The sequence below is a fragment of the Protopterus annectens genome, chromosome 14.part0 (assembly GCF_019279795.1).
Source record: "Protopterus annectens isolate FY-2018-M chromosome 14.part0, PAN1.0, whole genome shotgun sequence".
Classification (NCBI taxonomy): Eukaryota; Metazoa; Chordata; order Ceratodontiformes; family Protopteridae; genus Protopterus; species Protopterus annectens.
Window position 1 is genome coordinate 539398967 of NC_056748.1, and position 6000 is coordinate 539404966.

The window sequence follows — 6000 nt, forward strand, 5'->3', positions numbered from 1 at the left end:
CACCATCTCCCACTATGGAATTATAGATAAACTCACTAAACTAGGTATAAATCCCTATGTCACAAGATGGGTTGCCAACTGGCTCATGGACAGAACGCACAATGTGAAAGTAGCAGACTCCAAATCTGACTTCAGACCAGTGACAAGTGGAGTACCACAGGGTTCAGTACTGGGTCCTCTCCTGTTTGGTATCTACTTCTCTGAAGTACAGGCTAACACAGAAGGTCTTTGGCTTACAAAGTTTGCAGATGACTGCAAACTAGGAGTCATAATCGAAACTCCTAATGATGTGGACATATTACAAAAGGGCCTCACTGAGACAGATGCCTGGTGTCAAAGCCATGGCCTGAAGCTCAATGCCAAAAAGTGTATTGTCATCCCCTTTGGTAAAAACTCTGTACCCATGAACTACCACATAGCTGGTAGTCTACTTAATGCTGAAAATGTGATGAGACCTTGGGACACAGGTGGACAGTAGTCTCTCCTTTGATAATCACATCGCCACAGTGGTCAAGAAATCCTTCTATGTGGCTCACCTCATTACAAAAGGTCTCTCATCCAGAAAAAGAAGAGGTCATTGTTCCCCTCTACTCATCACTCATTAGACCCATTATAGAGTACAACGCCCCTTTTGGTATGTACCTCACAAGACATCTAGAACAACTGGAAAGGCCGCAGAAATACCTCACAAAGAGGATTACTGGCCTCAAATAGATGCCCTATGCAGACCATCTCAAAAAACTCCAGCTTTACTCCATCGCATATCGCCTACTCAGAGGCGATCTCTGCCTAACATACAAAGCTATGTTAAACCCAGAGCTGTTGGACATGCTACACTTAAAGAAATCCCAATCCCTCCAAGCTACATGCTCTAGGGACCTAAACCTTGTCATCACAATAAACAGAACATGCTGGAGGGATAGATTCCTGTCCCAGAGACTTCCCATGCTCTGAAACAACCTACCCATCTATGTCAAGCAAAGTTCATCATTATCACTCTTCAATAAAAATCTTGATGGGTGGATGGGAAATAGGAAATACACCCCAGGGATCACTTCTGTGGCTCTGCTCAACAGGGGCACAGGAAAATAATTTTCTTGGGTGGTGAAAGCCAGGGTACATTTTTGGCTAGGTTTATATAGGCCCTAGGGCCAATAGCCTAGTACCTACCTATGAACCTATGAACCTATATCTATCTCCATGCAGTTGTTTGTCCTGTCTTGTTTCAAAATTACCCTTCTATCCACCATATGCTAGTGAGTTTGAGCCTCTTCTGAAGAGGAACAAGTCAGGGATTAGCATAGTCAGATGTTATTTTGGACCAGTTTATCAATGTTATTGGAGAGAATACTGACTAGCTGACTAAGCAAGCTGATAAGTTGAGTAAGGTCTCCTTGTATAGCCACATAGCCATGGCCAAAATCATCGGTAAAAGGTGCAGACATCTATCTATTTAAATTAGCCATCTAGAACTGCCAAAACTCTCTAAATAGAAGGTAAAATGGTATGACCCATAATGCCAAAGCAAGGAACATTGCCACATTAAAAAAGGAATGACTTAAAAAACAAAAAAAAGAAAACAAACCAAGTATGTTCATGCAGCCTAAAGGGAAACAGCCAAACAACACAAACAAGTAGGCTCACGTAATGTCCCTTAGTAGTCATTCTCATCTCTGCCCAATAAAGAGTATACCATAAAGCAGCTGGCTAAAGCTATTAATAGCAGAACATAAATGTATTCTATAAAAATCAGGAACATTGCTTATTAATATTACCTTGTTGGTCAACCTTTACTACAAATTAGTTGCAAATTACAGGCTGCTGTGAGCTCCCCTTCTTACACTTAGATACTATGTTAATGGCTTCATCAGGAAAAACACCTACTGTAATGACCATGGGCTTACACTTGCCAAAAGATACAGTATTCTTGTTTTTTGGGAAGTTTAAGGTTTCATAATTCATACCATATCAATAATATTCCACTCAAAATTAATTCAGTCATTAGAGATCTGTGTACCTATGTTGACAGTGAGCTATCTTTCCACCATTGTTGCCCTGGTCATGGTTAGAAAATCATTCTGTCTAGCTGAGCTAATCTCTATGAACATCTCTTCTAGCTCCAGAGAAGTCAATGTCTCTTCCATCAGGAAATTCAATGTGTCTTTGCATCTTTTATATGACTGTTGTGTTCATTTTTGCAATTATATAACTTAATATAATATATATTGTACCTGAATACTTTCTGTTTATGTTATATATGTTGTACCTGATTATTTGTTTAAATTCTGTTCAGCTGTATAGTAACACCATGTTGTAAGTTTACTTGAAGCTTTTCTACCCATGCCAGCATAGAAAACCTTAGCCAAGTGGGATTTTCCTGATAATCAAATGTTAATATAAATTAAATAAATAAATAAATCCACTCAAGGAGTTAATAGACTGACAGGTCTTACATCATGATGCATTTTCTAACCAATTTGGAGAATGAAACTTTAACAATTGGTATTATTAATCGACTGTAATTATTTGTGATTTATGAGGGATGGTGAAAAATGACAGGTAGCATCAGGAGCGTTTTTTAAATCAGGGACAGGTAAGGTGGTGTGTGTGTCCATGCATGCATGTGTGTGTGTGTGTGTGTGTGTGTGTGTGTGTGTGTGTGTGTGTGTGTGTGTGTGTGTGTGTGTGTGTGTGTGTGTAGGGATGTGTGTGTAAGAAAATGAATTAAGGGGATGCCTATGCCAACTTGCAGCATCAGCCACCAGCAGTGATTACCACAAGGGCAGCAGAAAAGGACCTGTTAATGCTTACAATAATCACCAAGTGATTCAAAGATGTGCAAATTATTATTTCCTCATTGCAGCTACAGTGTCTCTAAATCACTGATTTCCACAATTGTGGCACCACAAAAAAAAACCCACTATCAATCCAAAAATAAGCAACATAAATGTAAGCAGGACACATGGGTATACTGTGTGTGACAGCCTGTTCCCATGCTTATCTCTTATATATGGAATAAGCTGTCTCAGCAAACAAGCAGAAAGAAAAATGTCTATGAAGATTAAATAAATATTTATTTATTTTTATTTTTATTTTAGTTTGACATTTGATAACCGTGTATGTCTGACTCTGACCGAGCATGAGCCCTTTTTCAGTGGAAGTCCAGGAAGAAAAGCTCCATACACAAAAATTAACATGGTACAGTTAACACAAAGTACAGAAAACGTCAGATACATGACAGATACTGAATATAGAAGTAGTTATAGATACCAAAAACAAATTTCAAGATATAGTGCAAAATTTCATACAGTACAAAAGAAATTAGGTAAATGGGTATAGAAGAAAAATGGTAGTAGGTGTAGATCCATAATAATTTCAGAAATACAATGCAAAATAAAACAGTCTACAAGCTCTGGAGTATAGAAATACAAAAAGAAAATAACACTAAGTGAAGAGTTGACTAAGGTGACATGAAGGGGAATAAAAACATACATTACAACGGTAGAATGAGATGGGGTGAAACAGGCAGGTATGAGAAAAAAAGGAAGAGGGGGAACAGAGTAAGAGAAGGGTATGAAGGAAGTTAGATTTGGGTGGGTAAGAGTGGAGAGAACTGAAGGTGAGTTGTCAGGGGGTACAGATAAAAGTGAGGGGTGGGAGGTTGGGGTGCTAATTAGCTGGGGTTTTGTCAGGAACGAATCCATGAGTTCAGTAGAATAAAATTGCAAAACAATGTAGAAGCACTATGAATAGGAAAATATTAATATTAATAAATCATCCAATCAGAATGCAACTTGAATCAAGCAATTCACATATATGCAAAATGGCATCCTATGCTTCATCTTGGTAGAATGCATGTAAATGCAATTATAAACTTACTAGAAGGCATTAACTTTGCTAAAAAGGTATAATGAAATGCAACAATAGGCCTGAAACTGTTGCATTTAAACAGCTAAACAAATAGCTAAGGAATTTTATACAGGGAAAGATGCTAAGTGACAATACAAGGAATATGCAGGAGCAGATAAAAATATTCATCAAAAAGCTACACTTAATGCCCTTTAGAAACGTGTATAAGTGTCTAACTGCTATAAAGTTTAAAAGTTACAGGAGAAATGCCAGGCATTCATAGCTTTTGTAAGTACTACAAGTAAGTTGGGAGTGTAGTATCCAACCTCAGATGAATCTCACAATTGCTTAGTTTAACCATTACAGGAGCAAGACTAGTCAAAGCCAGCCAAATTAAATGTGAAAATGTTACTTCTACAGTTTTGTAACTTTAAACTGCAAGTGAAAGATGTTTTAATGTGAACTGCAATGAAAAGCATAAGTTAGGGCTCAGCTGGTGAAATGTTTCTTCACAATGTGAAACATATAATATTGTGGCTGTTTTTTTCTATATTACTTAATTGTAGCCATTTTGCCTTTAGAAAGTTATCCTGTTTTGGTCCTCTTCTGGGATTAATATTGCATCACCCTTCCAGGCTTCAAAATAGCTAGTGTTGAAAGTGCATAATATTTGGAACCACCTTTCCCCAAAAATAAAATCTCAATATACACTTGAAGTTTTAAACATGCTTTCAGAGACCATCTTCTTAAAGTAGACGAGTGTACCTGGTACAGTGACAATGGTTAATACCAGGTAGAAGGTCAAGCTAAAGTTCTGAACATAATGATTTCTTTCACCTAAATCCTTACATGTTGTTCTAAATATTACTGAATGTGTTTCTCTGCTGTATATATGTTCATAACTCTTTTTTTATAACTCATGTTTTTGCCAACATATTTGTCCTTGTTGATAACACTTCTTTATTGTCGACGTAATAATACTTAGAGTTTGTATGCTGCAAATTGCTATTTCAAAAAGCACTTCTTTTTTCTCTGCTTATTCTGTATTTTATATTCTGTATAAACTGCTACTCACTGAGTCCTGAAAAGGGTCAGTGGTCCAGCCAACCTACCTATTGAACAAATAATAAATAAATATGTATGTACAGAGAGAGAGAGAGAACACTTCTCAACCTCTTAACTCAATAATTCTGGACAATTCAAAATCTTATCTTTGATTTCAAAACATGACTTTGCTGGTTTAAGTCCATGATTGCTTCATATATGGTTCTTATGCATTTACCTCCCGATCTCCTTTGTAAGTAGTGCCCCTTGATTTCATTCATCCATCCATCCATCCATCCATCCATCCATCCATCCATCCGCAACCCCTTTTTTTCCCATTTTTGCGCATGTGGTTAGGGTGTCACTTCAACAGTGACAGTCAACTAGAGCCAATGTTTATGCTACCAGGTAGCTAGCCCTGCTACAGTAGTTCTTCCACACCATACACTCACATCTATTGCCAGTTTAGAGTGTCCAATTCACCTTCTGCATGTCTTTGGAATGTGGGAGAAAACTGGAGCAGCCAGAGGAAGTCCATGCGAACACAGGGAGGACATGCAGACTCCACTTGATTCTCTTGTTTAAATAAGTTTAATAAAGCTCACTAAAACATTTTAGTATACATGAACAAAAAATACAATAATAGAAGAGAGCCTCACTTACTGTGTTATAATGACTGCTAAAGATACCTTTCAAAGACAATTGTATCACACTCTTTAGGACTTCAGGTTTTGTACTTCAAATAGTTTCTGAAGACTGAATATTTAGAAAGATCCTGATAGTCAGTGAGTAGAAGTCATTGTAATATTCCAGTGCTACATGGGTTCCTTCTTCTTTGTTGGTGGGTGGGGTTTTGCTTAAGACTTATTTACAGGAAATATATTGTGATATCAAAATAATATGTATAGTAATACTAACATGAGCTGACATACTACCACAGGAACAGCACATTTTAACAGTGTAGATTCAAAGGGTGTGCATTTTAGAGACAATGTGTCATATAGTTTCAGGTCCAGCAGCTTAATGTAGATTTAAACTTAAATGGTTTCTGAAAGTAAAGAAAACAAAATGGATGTTTCAAACCAATGTAGTCGTTTCTTAGCAGTA

The 6000-nt window shown here is 37.2% G+C and overlaps 1 protein-coding gene across 1 annotated transcript in view; it reads right to left on the reverse strand.

Annotated features, from left to right (window-relative positions):
• The window catches only part of LOC122789087 (pulmonary surfactant-associated protein D-like), a 226766-nt gene extending 221094 nt beyond the window's left edge, over window positions 1-5672 (reverse strand). Inside the window, exon 1 of the mRNA XM_044056288.1 lies at window positions 5557-5672. The gene's annotated coding sequence lies outside the window, so the exon portion shown is untranslated. The remainder of the gene's footprint in view (window positions 1-5556) is intronic.
• Between the last annotated feature and the right edge of the window lie 328 nt (window positions 5673-6000).